Raw genomic sequence first — 16,905 nt, forward strand, 5'->3', positions numbered from 1 at the left:
AGGGAGCCCTCATGAACCCCCTTCTGCCCCAGTCATCTCTGTATGGAAAAGCCAGTGGGAAGCTCCTTGCTCATGCTCCAAGGTTCAGTGGTGTGGAGTAGAAGCTGCTTTGTACTGAATTAGAACCCAGTGGGGACCACTTGGTCCCCCTAGAGAATTGGGGGGCCTCCCCCTTTAATATGTCCCTGGTTAGGGTAAATTGCTGGCTCTCTGCCTCCTCCTGTGTAACAGAAAACCTCCATTCACTTGCTCCTCTAAGTCCCTCAACAAACCCATTGCACCAGTTCTAGATACATTTCCTAAGGCCCGATCCCCACCATGGAATGGAACCAAGCCCTCAGAATCTGTCAGGGCAGAGGATGGGTAGTGGGAGAAGGTCATGTGCTAAATCTAGTGGATGAGGTCTGGGGAGGGGGACAAGTGAATGACATTGCATTGAACTGTCAACAGGCCTTCACTGCAGCCAGCCAAAGGCGTTGGGGACAATGTTATTAATATTAAACCAAAAATAGTTATTGGGGCAAAACCACCATTTCTTTCTAAAGATCAAACATGGAGGATCAGGGGCACAGAGTGCCTTAGGACGGTGGTGCCAGAGATTATTAATGCTGTAACTCTGATGCAAAATCTTGCCCAGTAGGGTCTCTGAGGAATGTTGTTGCCTGCTCCCCTTTAGGAAGGGCAGACAGGTAAATCTTTAGGGGCCAGATCCACGGCCAGTGTAAATCAGAGGAGACTCATTGACTTCAATGGAGCTATGCAGATTTACACCATCTGAGATCTGGCCCTGAAAAGAATAAGTTGAGCTAACTCAGAAAACAAATCCTTTCCCCTACTTATAAAACTCACTGACCTTTCCAGCTCTCAGACCGCTGCTGCGAGACCGGATTTAAGCTTGACAAACAGAGCTGTGTGTGCTGGTGACAAGCTCTTCTTTTGGGAAGATTTGCTAGCTTGGCCAGCTACCAAAACCAACATGGCCCTTATTTTATTGTCTTATCTGAAAGGTTTAGCGTGAAACCTCTGCCCAGCAAGGATGACCAATAAAAGGAGACACATGAGATCATCTCCTGGGGTATAAGAAGAGCAACGAACTAAGCAGCTTTAAATAATCTTCGTCGGGTGCCGGTAGTCGGGGTTGCTCTAGGAGATGGTTGACTCACTTCAAACACGAAACAGCTGGTAGCAGACCATAGCGACGCGTCCAACTGCACCTGATCTTGCTTAGTGAGTCCGTATGGAAAGTTCACATTCTGAGAAATACTGTATTTTCCCCATGGAGCATGAAGAAGATACTCACACAAGGTGCTGTCTGGTTCATGCACATGAAGGATCAAGCATAGGGAAAGGATCCAACACTGAAAGCATTGGGGTCACACTCCAGATGGATATGGCCCAGATATCTTTTTTTTTCTCAGTGAACTTTGGCATGTCTGATCCAACTTGTGATGGTGACCATTTTGCTACTGCTTGATGCATTACAGAAGCCCATCACTGGAGGCTGTTGGTCTCATTTTCATCTCATTTCAATGGTGGCAGAACGTTTAGCAGAAGACTAAATTTAGGCTTAGTTTGGGTATCTAAATCCCCTAGGAGGTTTAGCAAATGGTCATGTTTAAACATTAAACATCACAGGCCAAATCTTGGGGTCTCTCACCCAGGAAAAGCTTTCACTGGGTCAACAGTTTAATAGAATGGAGCATTTTCAAATTCTATTGGCTCCAGAGAGAGCCAAAGGTGCTCAACGTCCCTCAGGATATTGCCCCTTGACTGGGTGTTTTGCCTGAGTAAAGATTTCAGGATTTGGCCCTAAAATTCTTTCCGATCATTGACTCCATAATAAAGCAGAAGGAAAAGTGATGCAGAGGATGAATTCTGCCCCTGAGCATCTCTAGATGCCAATATCACAAATGTGTGCTCTATTCTGCAAGTTGGCAGCAATAGGAAACATGATTTTTAAAGAAAACTGGCTACAGCCATATTCTGGGTAGGGATATGCCTGTGCAGCTCCCACCGATGCCAATGGGAGCCCAATATATGTATCTAAAGCTAGGATACAGTTGGATATTTCCTATCCCAGTTCTGAGTTTCTGCACAGCAAGAAGTGCTTGGCAGCCTATGAACTTTCACTCTGTTTTCTGCACTGAGCAAGGTCGGGGTAGTTGTTTTGACTCATCTCCATTCATTTTCATCAAGGTCAGCTCATCACCTCATGCTCAGCTTATTGCGTAACACACTGTGAGCAGTTATTGCTCTCCATGGATACCAGAGACTATCTTTACTGGCCTTCTACTTATACAGAGCAAGAAGAGCTACCTCTTTAGCGCAAGTGGCAGGGACTTGTGCATTTGGTGCTGATGGACACAAATTCAATCCCTATTTAGGACCAATGTATGTGTGAGTACAGCCCTTGTTCATCGCAGCTATAAGCTATAGCAGGTATTCTGGCAGCAGAAGTTTGTCCCAACTGAAGATCAGTTGGCCGCAAGTCCCTGAGACCTTTCAAATTCTTTGGGTCGAAGTCAGAGGAAGAAGATTTGCAGATGATCACAGCCTGTATCCTTTTTAGTAAGTTGAACCCCATGTAAGCTAAGAATACTAATGTTTTCTCCAGTGCGGTGAGTTTTAATTGTTTAATGGAGCACTAGGTGAATAGCCAAGAACCTAGGCTGCTATGAGCCTTTGATTATGGAGCCATCATGGCTTCATAGTTAAGGTTCCAAAATTAATACACATACTCTGAGATTCTGTAAAGAGCTAACAGCTTTATTGAATGTATCCAGCTTGGCTGGAGGTTTATACAGCACTAATTAAATTCTCCTGAAATGGGTCTTATGTAAAAACTGGTATGGGTGCTGCAGAGGTTTTCTCTCTATTGTGGTTGTTCCAAAATCTGGTCTGGATGGAGGAAGGGGATCTTTTCAGGACAATATGGTAACCTATTGAATATATATTGTAGAACACCATATATCTGCTGAATTTATCTCACCCCAAGAATTGCACCTACCTCCAGCAAAGAGCTTCCTAGCTAGGCATGGATGAATATAGTATGTAAAATATATAGAGAGACACACACACACATATATATATATAAAATTGAAAACGCAATAAATTACACAAGTACAATATGAATGTTTAAAACTCAAGCTGCAGTTATTTTTAAAGAGAACTTTCCATGTATGTGGATAGATAGCTCCCAAAGTAATAATATATTATCCACAGTGGCTCTAAGCAAAATTATTTGCTCTTGACTTGACCCCTGTGGTGCTCATAAATGGCTTATGGTGCTTCTTGATTCTCCTATCGTAATGACTTGACCTCTAGGTTGATGGCTGAAGGTTCCTTCATCCACACATCATTTCCCACCAGGTTCCAGCCCGGCGCTTTTCTGCAGCAAACCTGTCAACAGTCTGAACTTCCAAGCAGTTTGCTCTTTGCTAATTGCCCAGGCTGAGAGTGGGGACTGCCAATTAACTTCCACGTGACAAGGTTGCAGTGGGCAAAAAGTTAGATTTTTTCCTCCTCAGTGGCAGCATTTTATGAGGACACCAGACTTTTCCAAAACTGTGAAAGCTGGAAAGCTGACAGCTCTTGTCAAAGCACAAATGAGCTCCCCTCTCTCTTTCTCTTCCTCACCCACATACTCGCACAAACCCTGGCATTTTTATAAGTATATATAAGAAGCATTTTGCTTCAGTGGCCATACTTGTGTAACATGCTTTATGCTGCTTGTCCATCTGGCTTCCACCTTTCTACCTCAGAGGTGATGGCATTTCAGTGGGGCTATAGAAATGTAAATCTTAATACCACTACTAATAATAAATTAACAACAACAAACTATTACAGAGCTATTCATCTACAAATCTCAAAGCACTTTACAAAGGAAGGGAAGCATCATTACCTCCATGCTACTGAGGGGAAAACTGAGGCTCAGAACAGGGAAGTGACCTGCCCAAAGCCACCCAGGGAGTCAGTGGCAGAGGCAGGAAAATAACCCATGTGTCCTGACTCCCAGTTGTCCCTGTGAAGTTCTTTGGGTGAAAAGGGTGCTATAGAAAAAGTAAGGTTATTTTTCTCTTTTTATGACACATTTGCTTTAATATCACTTCCAGCCACCCCGAAGTCTCTGTATAATTCTCCCCATTATAACAGGAGTCTTAACTGTAATGTAACTCCCCAGAACAGCTTCAAAGAGAAGAGTTCTGTGCTAGCTACCATCATTGTTCCTCGGAAAATGAATGTTATGCTCCTGAAAGATGCATTTGTTCCCACCAGAAATAATCCATCTCTAATCCTATTACAGTGAAGGAAACCATCCAAGTTTCTCTAAATGAGAATGGAAGGATATATTTGAAACAGGCAAATCTGCTCATCTCTGCAATGCAGCAAGCACTGATGTGCGAAACTCCATTGCTACACACCCCACTAGTTGCCTGCAGCCCCTGCCCATGACCAGCTTTTCAGATGACCCAGTGGGGACCTATGAAGGTGATGTGCTCATGGGAATTTAGGAAACCAAATATGCAGCCCCCTTTCCCCATCCAATTCTTTCTGGGAAGTTGGCAAAATGTATTTAAGTTAAAGGGCCAGATGCTCCACTGGTATAAATCAGCATAGCTCCAATGACGCCAATTTACTAGAGCTGAGGATCTGGCCCAAAATGTCTTGAAATTAAAAGGCAAACCAGCATTGCTTGATCTTGACAGTAGAGACACTGTAGTAGTGCTGATGGTTTAGTCAAGGGGGAAACAGCTTTAATGATCAAAATAACCAGAGCGTTGCCTTGGGCTAACTCCCAACAGAGGCAGTGTATCCTCTTTGTAAATATTGGCCTACTTTGGAGCCAGAGAGTCTCCAGATGTTTATTTGCATGACAGTAAGTGGGTAAGGGACCAAAAAATTGTGTGTGTGTGCATGGTGGGGTTTTATCCCAAGTTGTTTTGTTTTTTATCAGCAGATGATCTCTTGACAGAGGTGGTCTTGCCAAGGAACTTTCATTGCATTTATTTAAGATGAAGGAAATATTTGTGCAGTGAATTGGAAGGGTACAGAACATGCACAAAGAGTGAAGCCAAGAAAAAAGCTGCAGCCTGAACTCTTGTTGTGTAACATATTCCTGAAAGTCTTACTGAAGATGTGCAAGAAGAACAGGGATATAGCCTAATCCAGCCTTTCTCAATCTGTGGGTCGGGACCCCAGAGTGGGTTGCCACACCGTTTTAATGGGGTCGCCAGAGCTGGCATTAGACTTGCAGGGGTTAGGGGCCGAAGCCCAAACCCCACCATCTGGGCCCAAAACCCAAGGACTTAATCCCTTAGTAGTGGGGGTGAACCCCCACCTGGAGCTGAAGCCCTTGGGCTTTGGCTCCTCGGCCCAGAACAGTGGAGCTCGTTCTTTGCCCCCACATCTGGGGCAGCTGGGCTCAGGTGAGCTCAGGCTTCAGTGCTCCCTCCTGGGGACATGTAGTAATTTTTGTTGTCAGAAGGGGGTCACAATGCAATGAAGTTTGAGAACCCCTGGCCTAATCTAATCTGCTACACATGCCCACATGTCTACAATATATCAAGTTGGAATCGCTTTTTTTTTTGTAAACTCCACAATAGGATTTAAGTCTTCATTCCACCAGAACACTTTGCAAACACAAGCTTTTGGCATTTAATTGGATTAACAGTATCAGTGTTTTGTTTATTACAGCCAGAGTGATTTCTGCATTCCAGTGTGTATCCAATTTATTTTAAGATTATCTAACCAAAGGTGCCCTTTTCTTTCTTGCACTTCTAGGGTGCTGTGGTGGGATTATGTTATTTTAAATGCGCTTTACTCCCCCACGTTGAGTTGGTGGCCCCAGTTATCTTGCTCTTTATGATTATGCACAGAACATCTGTAGTACTTAGGTGTGAAGAAATCAGACATCTGCACACCACTGTCTCGTCTGATACCTTCTGCAACTGACACGATCCCCCAGTGAGTTCTTTGACCAATATTTCAAAAGTGACTAGTGATTTTGGGTCCCCAGCTTGAGTCAATTTAATAAGTGCTGAGATCCAGAGGGTGAATGCTCAGCACTTGCTGAAAATCAGGCTCCCATAAGGTGTCTCTAGATGGGCATTCAGAATCACTAGTCACTTTAGAAAATTCCTCCGCCCCCCCACATCCTTGCTCATCAGCAGAATAGCCTTCCTGGCCCATATCTTGCAGTCCTTTGCGTTGAGCTGAACAGGAATTTTGCCCTGAACAAGAACTGCAGCATCCAGACCATTATTTGTATCTCTTCTTTAAGGGTAAAAAGACAGTTGCTTAAATACAATGTATATTCATTGAATGTGTCTGTATAGAATTTGCACAGCCACTTTGAAAAGCAGGGTGACCACATGGGTAACGTACTCATGGACTTAAACCACTGATAATTAAACAATCCTCACTATGAAGTTTATTATATGTATAGATTTATACGTAGGGTCACATTTCACTCTCATTTATGTGGTGTAAATGCAGAGAGTCTGTCTGTGTGTTCAAATGTCACAAACAAACAAAAACCAACATGTAGTACAGAGATGGGCCTGAACTAACCCCTTGGATCTAAGCACCCCAAAACTTCCACCAGGTTTGGGGATGTTGGGGGGGGCCTCAGACCCATCTCTAGTGTAAAGGCATGTAAACAAAACGCAGAACAAAGCAAGGATATAGTCACAGAAGATGCAACACTACGGCCCTGACTCACCCAGCAAAGCATATGCATAAATTTAAGCTTGTCCTAAAAAGCTTTACTGGATTGGATCCTAAAATAGAACAGACCTAATTCACCTCTAATGTAACCCCATTGTTCTTCAGTGAAATGTACAGTTACCCACACATTTAAAGGTGCAGGACTGTCTTTGCAATGTATTAAGTGTCTCCCTATTCCTTTTTTCTTTCACTGTCTGGATTCCATCATAAAAGGACCTAACCAGACATGTTCCTCAGGAGTCTCCCAGCCTCAGTAGCCATGGAAACCAGCTATTTTTAGTCTGTTTTTCAAGATGCCAATAAATGACTTTTCTCTACTTTGGAAAGACAGAGGACCCGGTCAGCCTCATGTATTAATGCATGGTAACTTAGTGTCTTAAAAAGCCATGCAAACTTCTTGTAAAGTACTGTATACTTAAGATGAAAAGTAAATGTGAAACTTGTTAATAGCAGAGTATATAAACATGCACAGTAGATTATTCACTTGCTATTATATTTCCTATCTAAGAAAAATATTTGTAATACTTTTTAGAGCACATGCTTTAGACTATAGATTTTATAGATGTCTGGAGATAAAGAGTATTTTTGGTACATGACATGTTTTGCTTTCTCCCTTTTCAAGCTGCTTGTTTAATCCCTGCCCCAGACATACATTGGCAGTGTTTGGAAATTAAATCAAGGCCTGTGAGAATGCAATCCTATTAAAAATCCCCAAACAATGACTTTGTTTTCTAGGATTTCATTCATGTTTGAAGCTGGCGGCTTTTTAAACAGGACTCAGAAACAAATTTGTATGATTAATTATCAGGCTGCATTTTAATGAGTGACAGTGGCTTAGCATTCTACAGCCAAATTCAATATGCAAAGGGAAATAAATGTAGCGGGATAGAGGATCTGTTTCCTTGAGGGTTTTCTTAAAACCAGTCACATCTGCAGGAATTATTTAGGTCCCGGACTTGTAATGCAATGCAATGTAATGGGGCAGACCTTTGCACCCATGCAGAGCCCCATTGACTTCAGTGGTACAATAATCCTGGCACAAAAGTCCACCCACATAGATCACATTGCAGGACTGAGGCCCTGGTGGTATTTTCCCACTTACTGGTATGACTTGATTAAAATTATGCATATATACCTTGTACAGTATTTTCGAATACACTAACCTTATACACTCTTCCTATAGATCACACAAGCCTTGTGGTGGGAAAGCTCTGGTAGGGCAACAGTGCTGTGCAGGCCACCCTTCATAGACTGTCTGATCCTGCAAAGGGCTGAATGTCTTCTGCAAGGTGCTGCCTCTCAGCTCCCACTCAGGGCCGCCGAGAGCGGGTTTGGGCCCTGGTGAAAAAAAAAATTGGGGCCCCCAACAAGGGCGGACTGGCTAAACAGGGCCGATGAAGCCACGGAAGCCAGGCCCTGGACCCCCTTCCAGATTGCCAGGCCCCGGTAATTTGTACCGGCTTCCCCCCCACTTCGTCGGCCCTGCTCCCACTGACTTCAACGGGAGCTGAAGGCACACTCTGGATCTTGCAGGAAGTACTGAGGATACCTTGCAGCATTGATGCCACAGAAACACAGAGCCAGATCCTCAGCTGGTGTAAATCAATGTAGCAGGAGGATCCGGCTCACTCACTCCAGCACTGGTAGCTGGGCTAGGAAAACCATCCTGGAATCAGATCAATAAAACTCTCGCACGTGATGATGACCAAAGTGATTTTCTTTATACACTTAACAGGTAGCCTAGGGCTATATATACAGGGAGCCCAGTGACTTGTGCTGTAACATATCTAGTTTACGAGACTGTATTATAAATTATAGATGCATATCATGTCTGTATCTTGCACTGAAATACCTGCCTATTGATCTGTCTCCTACTGATTAATTTTCTTTACTGACTAGTCCCTTTTTTGGAAGCAGCTAACTGGCTTTGTTTCTGTTCTTTTGTATGTCTCTGAAATCTATGCACCTGGAGTAAGCACTTTCTTGTTCTAACTGTAAAAGCATGACTGGGAAAGCAGGTATGTAATTGCTGTAATAAAGAGACTTTATAATATCCCTTTGCAGTAGATGAATTACATTTTCCATGTTGTTGATACTTCTTTATTATTACTGAGATCAATGACTCGACACCAACTGGCTATTGCAAACATAACCAAGCAAAAGGAGTACAAACGTGGCACTTACAGATGGTGGAAAAGAGAATACAGAGAGTAAGGTTGAAAGGAGAACATTAAAGAGAGTGCAAATGGGATCATTAAGATTACAGTCAAAATTAATTATTTGCTCCTTATTATCCTGACTCATATAAAAACAAAATAAGGTGTCACTCAATCAACTTAATGGCAGATAACATTACATCTAGAGGTCGCACCCTTTGTTGTTTATATAGGCCAACCTGTGCAAAGAAACACCCCTTCACATGCTGTGCAAGGTGCAAAACTGGGGAGCATTTTGGAAATGGCTGTTTTGAATCCTGAGGGAACTGTACTGCCAAAGTGAACAAGGGGCCCCAGGGGACTCCAACAGAGGTTCTACTCTTCCAAGGATGCCTCCCGATCTGTGGGGTTTCCTCTATGCATGTTGGGGCACCTGAGGCTGAGAAAGGCCTGTCCCCTTCCCAAGCCCCCCCGATACTTTGGAAACTCCCTGGACCTGATTCTCCATTGTCTTGTACCTTCTTTAACCATTTATTTTGCACAAAGCAGGTATAAAACGGCAGCAGTGACACAAAGGCCTGATCCAAAGCCCACTGAATTATGTTGGCCTTTGGATCAGCCCTTCTGTGAGTGGAGAATTCCAGTCAGGTAGCATTTTACAGCCATTTCGGATGTGTCAATGGCTATTTTTTGCTCTGTGTTAGTACAGCACCTAGCACAATGGGGGCCTGGTCTATGACTGAGTCTTTTAGGCATTACTGCAACACAAATAATAAATAATAAATAGGGCTGTCAATTAATCACAGTTAATTCACGTGATTAAGTCAAAAAAATTAATTGCAATTTTAAAAAAATGTATCGCTACTAATTGCACTTGTAATCTCACTGTTAGACAATAAAATACCGTTTGAAATTTATTCAATATTTTTGGATGTTTTTCTACATTTTCAGATATATTGATTTCAATTACAACACAGAATACAGCGTGCTCACTTTCTATTATTATTTTTTATTACAAATATTTTCACTGTAAAAATGATAAAGATGTCGTTTTTTTCATTTTGCCTCATACAAGTACCGTAGTGCAATCTCTTTTTTGTGAAAGATGCAGGAGGCTGCACCCCCAAACCCCTGTCCCCTCCCAGAGCCAGCACCCCAAACCTTCTCCTGCACCCCAACCCCCTGCCCCAGCCCTGACCCCCTCTCAGAGCCAGCATCTTGTACCCCCTCCTGCACCTCCACACTCTGCCTCAGCCCAGAGCCCTGTCCTGCACCCAAACTCCCTCCTAGAGCTTGCACCCCTCATCCCCTCCTGCACCCCAACTCCCTGCCCCAGGCTCAGCCTGGAGCCCCCACCTACCCTGTTAACCCCTCAGCCCCAGCCCAGAGCCCGCACCCCCTCCTGAACCCCAACCCCCTGCCCCAGCCCAGTGAAAGTGAGTAAGGGTGGGGATGGAGTGAGTGGGGTGGGGCTTCGGGGAAAGGGCGGGGTAGATCCTGGGTTGCCCTTAAATTCAAAAAGCGATCTTGAGTGTAAAAAGTTGGAGAACACTGCTTTAGAGCCTACAAGTCCACTCAGTCCTACTTCTTGTTCAGCCAATCGCTAAGACAAACAAGTTTGTTTACATTTATGGGACATAATGCTGCCTGCTTCTTATTTACAATGTCACCTGAAAGTGAGAACTGGCATTTGCATGGCACTTCTGTAGCTACCATTGCAAGGTATTTACATGCCAGATATACTAAGCATTTGCATGCCCCTTCATGCTTCAACCATCCTTCCAGAGGACATGCTTCCACGCTGATGATGCTCATTAAAAAAAAAGTGTTAATTAAATTTGTGACTGAACTCCTTGGGAGAGAACTGTATGTCTCCTGCTCTGTTTAACCTGCATTCTGCCATATATTTCAGGTTACAGAAATCTCAAATGATGACCTAAGTTCCCTCTAAGCTGCATGGCCGCACGGCCATGCAGAAGCCTACTGAGCACTGCACAGGCGCTCAGGCTGCAGCGGGGAGAGATGCCTCTCCCCCAGCCCTGAACCTGCTGTGGCCGGGGCAAAGATGCTCCTCCACTGGCCCCAACCCAACCCCATCCCAGACCTGCCACTGCTGGGGCAGAGGCATCCCTCCCCCGGACCCCACCCAGCCTGGCCCGGATCTGCTGTTGCCAGGGAAGAGGCACCTGTCCTGCAACCCCAGTCCTGGAGCTGCTGCCTTTCCTCCGCAGATGAGGTGCTGCTGCAGGGACAGAGATATGGAGGGAGTCCTCTCTCCCCGCTGTAGCCATGGGGCAGTCTGCACCACAAATCACTCATCCCCAGCCCCACCCCAGAGCCTGCACCTCCAGCCAGAGCCCCTTACCCACCCCTGCACCCAATCCTCTGCACCAGCAGTGAGCCCCCTCCCTCACCGTGAACCCCTCATCCATGGCCCCACCCCAGAGCCCTCACCCCAACACTCTGCCCCAGCCCTGAGCCTCCTCCCATACTCCAAACCCCTTGGCCCCATTCCTGCCACATGAATTTTGTTATGTGCACCAGTATGGAGGTGACAAGATAAAAATAAGAAGAGCTAAAAATAGAGTAGCAGGACTTGCACCAAGACAAATAAGGATCCTGCCAAGTGTCACTCGTTTCAAAGAATAAAAATATCTAGATCCCAAAGCCGGTCAGTATCATCATCCCCATTTTACAGATGGGGAACCCGAGGTACAGAGCAAGTAAAGTGACTTGCCCAAGATCCCTCAGCCAACCAGTGGCAGAGCCAGGACTAAAACTCAAGTCTCCTGCGTGCCAGTCTGTTGCACCATCCAGTAATCCATGCTGCTTGTCTCTGTAGGCACAGGTCCAGCAAAAACTAGCCACCTAGTAAAGACAGGTCTTTAAAGGCTGAGTAAATTGTACAAGAAACTTTGGCGATGTGAGAAGAACTTGGGGACAGACTACAAAAGGTGAGTCTTAGTGCAGGCTTCACTGTACAGTGCACTGATGACCTAATCTGAATCCTATCCAAGTCAATGGAAAGATTTCCACTGAAACAGCCCTGAAATTGGAACAATTTATATAGTGGGGGTGCTGAGAGCCATTGAACCAAACTATAAACCCTGTATATAATGGAAACCACTTCAAGCCAGGGGGTGCAGCAGCACCCCCCGCACTCCTAGTTCCAGTACCTATGGCCCTAACAACTGGAAAGGTAGATCATTCTGCGGACATATAGAGACGCAAACAGTCAATACAGGAAGCTACTACAGAGATGTTGAGAAATTGCCTTTGGAAAAATAACGTTGAAACAAGAAAGACAATTGATTTGTTATGGATGGGGCTTGGATCTGGATTTGACTGGGGCTTGGTGTTCAAGGCCCATGGGTTAGGTTAGGGTTCAACAGCACTGAAATATCACAACTGCTTAGGCAGGAGTGTGGCCTGAAATGGTATAAACCTCAGAAGATCAGTGAGACTTCTGTCACCTTGCAACTTGCAAAAATAGGTCCTTTCTGCCTGAGATCTATCCCAGAACCACCCAAACATGGGTTTGGATTGGGGGACTCTCATCCAACCCACCCTGCAAATGCTGGGGCATCTGGGGTCTGTTCATTCTTAGTACCACCCAGAGCTCCTCCAGGAATGACGCAGCCATTCTGTTTAGTTTTAAATCAGCAGCAAGATGTGCCCATCTTAAAAATAACTGTTTTGACAGTATTGATATAAATATGTGAATAGCTTGTTCTGCTATTTTCCTTTCACATTCTTCATTGCCTGATTCTGTGTGGGCTGAAGACAGGCTGAAAGACAGGGTGAGATAGTGCCACCTATAGGACATTCCTCAGTTCCAGTCTGGGTAGGTTTCAGACAGCTGTCAGGAGTCACTTTTTGTTCTTGTACCCCTCATTATTTCAACTAGACCAGACAATATAACTCTCTCAATATAACTCCCACTCTCTACAGCAGCCAGCCTCACCAACAAACAACATGAGACGACAGGCTTAAATTTAAAGTGGGGTTTGAATTTACTGAGAGGAAGATGGGGTTGGAGGGGAAATAATATTATTTTCAGGAATGTCAAACTGAGACAAATAGAATGAGGGAGATACTCATATAGTACAATCCTGCATTAGAAAGAAGAAAGAGATGGACAAGACTGAGGGGAAAAACAACTGAGGAGAGTTGGAAGTTTTTCAAAGGGACACTATTAAGGGCCCAAAAACAAGATATTCCACTGGGTAGGAAAGATAGAAAATGTGGCAAAAGACCAGTTTGGCTTAACCACGAGATCTTGCATGATCTAAAAAATAGAAAGGAGTCATATAAAAAAATGGAAACTAGGACAAATTACAAAGGATGAATATAGGTAAACAACACAGGAATGCAGGGGCAAGATTAGAAAGGCAAAGTCACAAAATGAGCTCAAACTAGCTACAGGAATAAAGAGAAACAAGAAGACATTTTATCAATACATTAGAAGCAAGAGGAAGACCAAGGACAGGGTAGGCCCACTGCTCAGTGAGGAGGGAGAAACAATAAGAGAAAACTTGGAAATGGCAGAGATGCTTAATGACTTCTCTGTTTCGGTCTTCACCGAGAAGTCTGAAGGAATGCCTAACATAGTGAATGCTAATGGGAAGGGGGTAGGTTTAGAAGATAAAATAAAAAAAGAACAAGTTAAAAATCTCTTAGAAAAGTTAGATGCCTGCAAGTCACCAGGGCCTGATGAAATGCATCCCAGAATACTCAAGAAGCTAACAGAGGAGGCATCTGAGCCTCTAGCTATTATCTTTGGAAAATCATGGTAGACGGGAAAGATTCCAGAAGACTGGAAAAGGGCAGATATAGTGCTCATCTACAAAAAAGGAAATAACAACAAGCCAGGAAACTACAGACCACTTAGTTTAACTTCCGTGCCAGGGAACATAATGGAGCAAGTAATTAAGGAAATCATCTGCAAATACGTGGAAGGTGGTGAGGTGATAGGGAATAGCCAGCATGGATTTGTAAAGAACAAATCATGTCAAACCAATCTGATAGCTTTCTTTAATAGGATAATGAGTCTTATGGATAAGGGAGAAGCGGTGGATGTGGCATACCTAGACTTTAGAAAGGCATTTGATAGGGTCTCGCATGATATTCTGATCAATAAACTAGGCATATGCAACTTAGATGGGGCTACTATAAGGTGGCTGCATAACTGGCTGGATAACCGTACTCAGAGAGTAGTTATTAATGGTTTCCAATCCTGCTGGAAAGGTATAATAAGTGGGGTTTCACAGGGGGCTGTTTTGGGACTGGCTCTGTTCAGCATCTTCATCAGCGACTTAGATATTGGCATAGAAGGTACACTGACTAAGTTTGCAGATCATACCAAATTGGGAGGGATTGCAACTGCTTTGGAGGATAGGGTCATAATTCAAAATGATCTGGACAAATTGGAGGAATGGTCTGAGGTAAACCGGATGAAGTTCAATAAAGACAAATGCAAAGTGCTCCACTTAGGAAGGAACAATCAGTTTCACACATACAGAATGGGAAGAGACTGTCTAGGAAGGAGTATGGCAGAAAGAGATCTAGGGGTCATAGTGGACCACAAGCTAAATATGAGTCAACAGTGTGATACTGTTGCAAAAAAAGCAAACGTGATTCTGGGATGCATTAACAGGTGTGTTGTAAACAAGACACGAGAAGTCATTCTTCCGCTCTACTCTGCGCTGGTTAGGCCTCAACTGGAGTATTGTGTCCAGTTCTGGGCACCGCATTTCAAGAAAGATGTGGAGAAATTGGAGAGGGTCCAGAGAAGAGCAACAAGAATGATTAAAGGTCTTGAGAACATGACCTATGAAGGAAGGCTGAAAGAATTGGGTTTATTTAGTTTGGAAAAGAGAAGACTGAGAGGGGACATGATAGCAGTTTTCAGGTATCTAAAAGGGTGTCATCAGGAGGAGGGAGAAAACTTGTTCACCTTAGCCTCTAATGATAGAACAAGAAGCAATGGGCTTAAACTGCAGCAAGGGAGATTTAGGTTGGACATTAGGAAAAAGTTCCTAACTGTCAGGGTGGTTAAACACTGGAATAAATTGCCTAGGGAGGTTGTGGAATCTCCATCTCTGGAGATATTTAAGAGTAGGTTAGATAAATGTATATCAGGGATGGTTGAGACAGTATTTGGTCCTGCCATGAGGGCAGGGGACTGCACTCAATGACCTCTCAACTCCAGTCCTAGAGTCCATGAATCTATTATGAAAAGGGAAATCAGATTAACAAATAAAAGAGTCCAACGTGTAAGATCACTGATCTCACATACACTTATGTAACTCTGGACCAACTCCGCTGAAGGTAATAGAATTACTACTCTAGGTGTACAATAGTGTAACTGTAAGCAGAACTGGGCCCAAGGTCGCTTCACCAAGAAGCATAAAATCTAAAGCCCCAATCCTGCAAACAATTATGCATGTGCAATGGGAGTAGTCACTTGGATAAAGTTAAGCATGTACATGAGGACTTGTAGGGATCAGCTGTAAACATTGTAGCCAAATCCAATTCCAGAAGTGACTAGTGATTTTGGGTGCCTCTTTTTGTGGGTGCCCAACTTGATGAACTGTAATTTTCAGAGCTCAGTGCTTTCTGCAAATCAAACCCCTTTCAGGTATCTCAGATTGGGCTCCCAAAATCACCAACCCTTTTTGAAAATATTGGCCTACACCTGGTGGTGTTTGCAGGATTTGGCTCAAAATAGCATATGTAACTAAATAGTAACAGGACAGACTCATATAACTGCAAAGTTACTTATCAAGTAATGCAAAAAGGAATTGGAAAGCGTCACAGTAAAAGCAGCAGTAAGCTCCAACACTGGCTGTTATAATAATATTTTACAGAATAGCTTTTACGATGAACGAGCCCAAAGCACTTTACAAACTATATACATTGCCCCACTGAAATGCAGCCCCTTCTGAGGTGGGAGGCAGCAGCGTGGTGAACTGGCCAAGTGTGAGAGGTGAGAGAAAAAGTTGGCCAAGGACTGCTTACCTTAGATTTGAGTGCGCTGGACAATTTTCAGCTCTTAACACACTGAACTCTTATTAATTCCACACTGGAAGAGATTGCAGGATCAGACTGCTGGAGCCTTCTGTTTTGAATCAATGGAAATTTTGTCTGAGTTAGAACTGAAGGATGGGGACCTTGGGGCAGCAACCTTCTTACATGTCTTACTATGGAGCGATATAAATAAGTAGTATCAGCTTTGGTACATGTTTCCACACTCCCTATTGTAACTCCTTTATCGCTCACTGGAGGAAATGCAGGGAGGGATAACATTAAAGAAACATGCAGTGCACACACAAAATGATTAGGGGCTTCCATACACAGCACATTTCAGTACAAGGAGTGGTTCCAAAACCAGAGAATTCAATAATACATAACAATGACATAATAATGTAAATAATTACTATTCAGAAATACAATACGATAGTGATTAAACTAATACATAATAATAAATGTTAAATACAATAATGTATAAGGGGATTAAAATGCTAAAGTGCAATAGTGATTTAAGTATTACATAATACTAAATGCAATAATAATAGTTAATATTAAACTCAGAGATTTCAGCTTGACCTGAGAACTGATATCTGAGAAAACTCAGTGCACCTAACACAGCTGCAACCCTGGCTGGGCATGTCCTGCCCCTATATGTCTCAGGCTGCACGGGAGTGGTAGAGTCCTGTGGAGCAAGAGAGGAAGATCCCCTCCCGGGGCTTGTCGGTGGTATGGCCCTATGGGCGAGTGGTAGCGCCCGCTGAACCCCCCACCCCCGAGGCACGCACTCCCGGAGTTGGTACCGCCCACAGGGGCGTGGCCGGGCGGTGGTTGGCTGTGAGGCGCCCCGGCGGGCGGTTTGAAGGCGGCTGGGGGGGGGGCCTGCCTGGCCGTGGGAGGATGAGGGCGGGGCGCTATTGCCCTCATCTTCAGCGTCCGTCGGGGAGACTGGTGAGGGTCGCCACGACAGCGCGCGGCAGCCTGCGGAGGCGGT

The 16,905-nt window shown here is 44.2% G+C and overlaps 1 protein-coding gene across 1 annotated transcript in view; it reads right to left on the bottom strand.

Moving 5' to 3' along the window:
• Positions 1 to 16,139, bottom strand: part of CDK18 (cyclin dependent kinase 18) — a 180,606-nt gene extending 164,467 nt beyond the window's left edge. The window contains exon 1 of the mRNA XM_032792505.2: positions 15,903 to 16,139. The gene's annotated coding sequence lies outside the window, so the exon portion shown is untranslated. The remainder of the gene's footprint in view (positions 1 to 15,902) is intronic.
• Between the last annotated feature and the right edge of the window lie 766 nt (positions 16,140 to 16,905).

Source organism: Chelonoidis abingdonii, chromosome 4 (assembly GCF_003597395.2).
Source record: "Chelonoidis abingdonii isolate Lonesome George chromosome 4, CheloAbing_2.0, whole genome shotgun sequence".
Taxonomy (NCBI): Eukaryota; Metazoa; Chordata; order Testudines; family Testudinidae; genus Chelonoidis; species Chelonoidis abingdonii.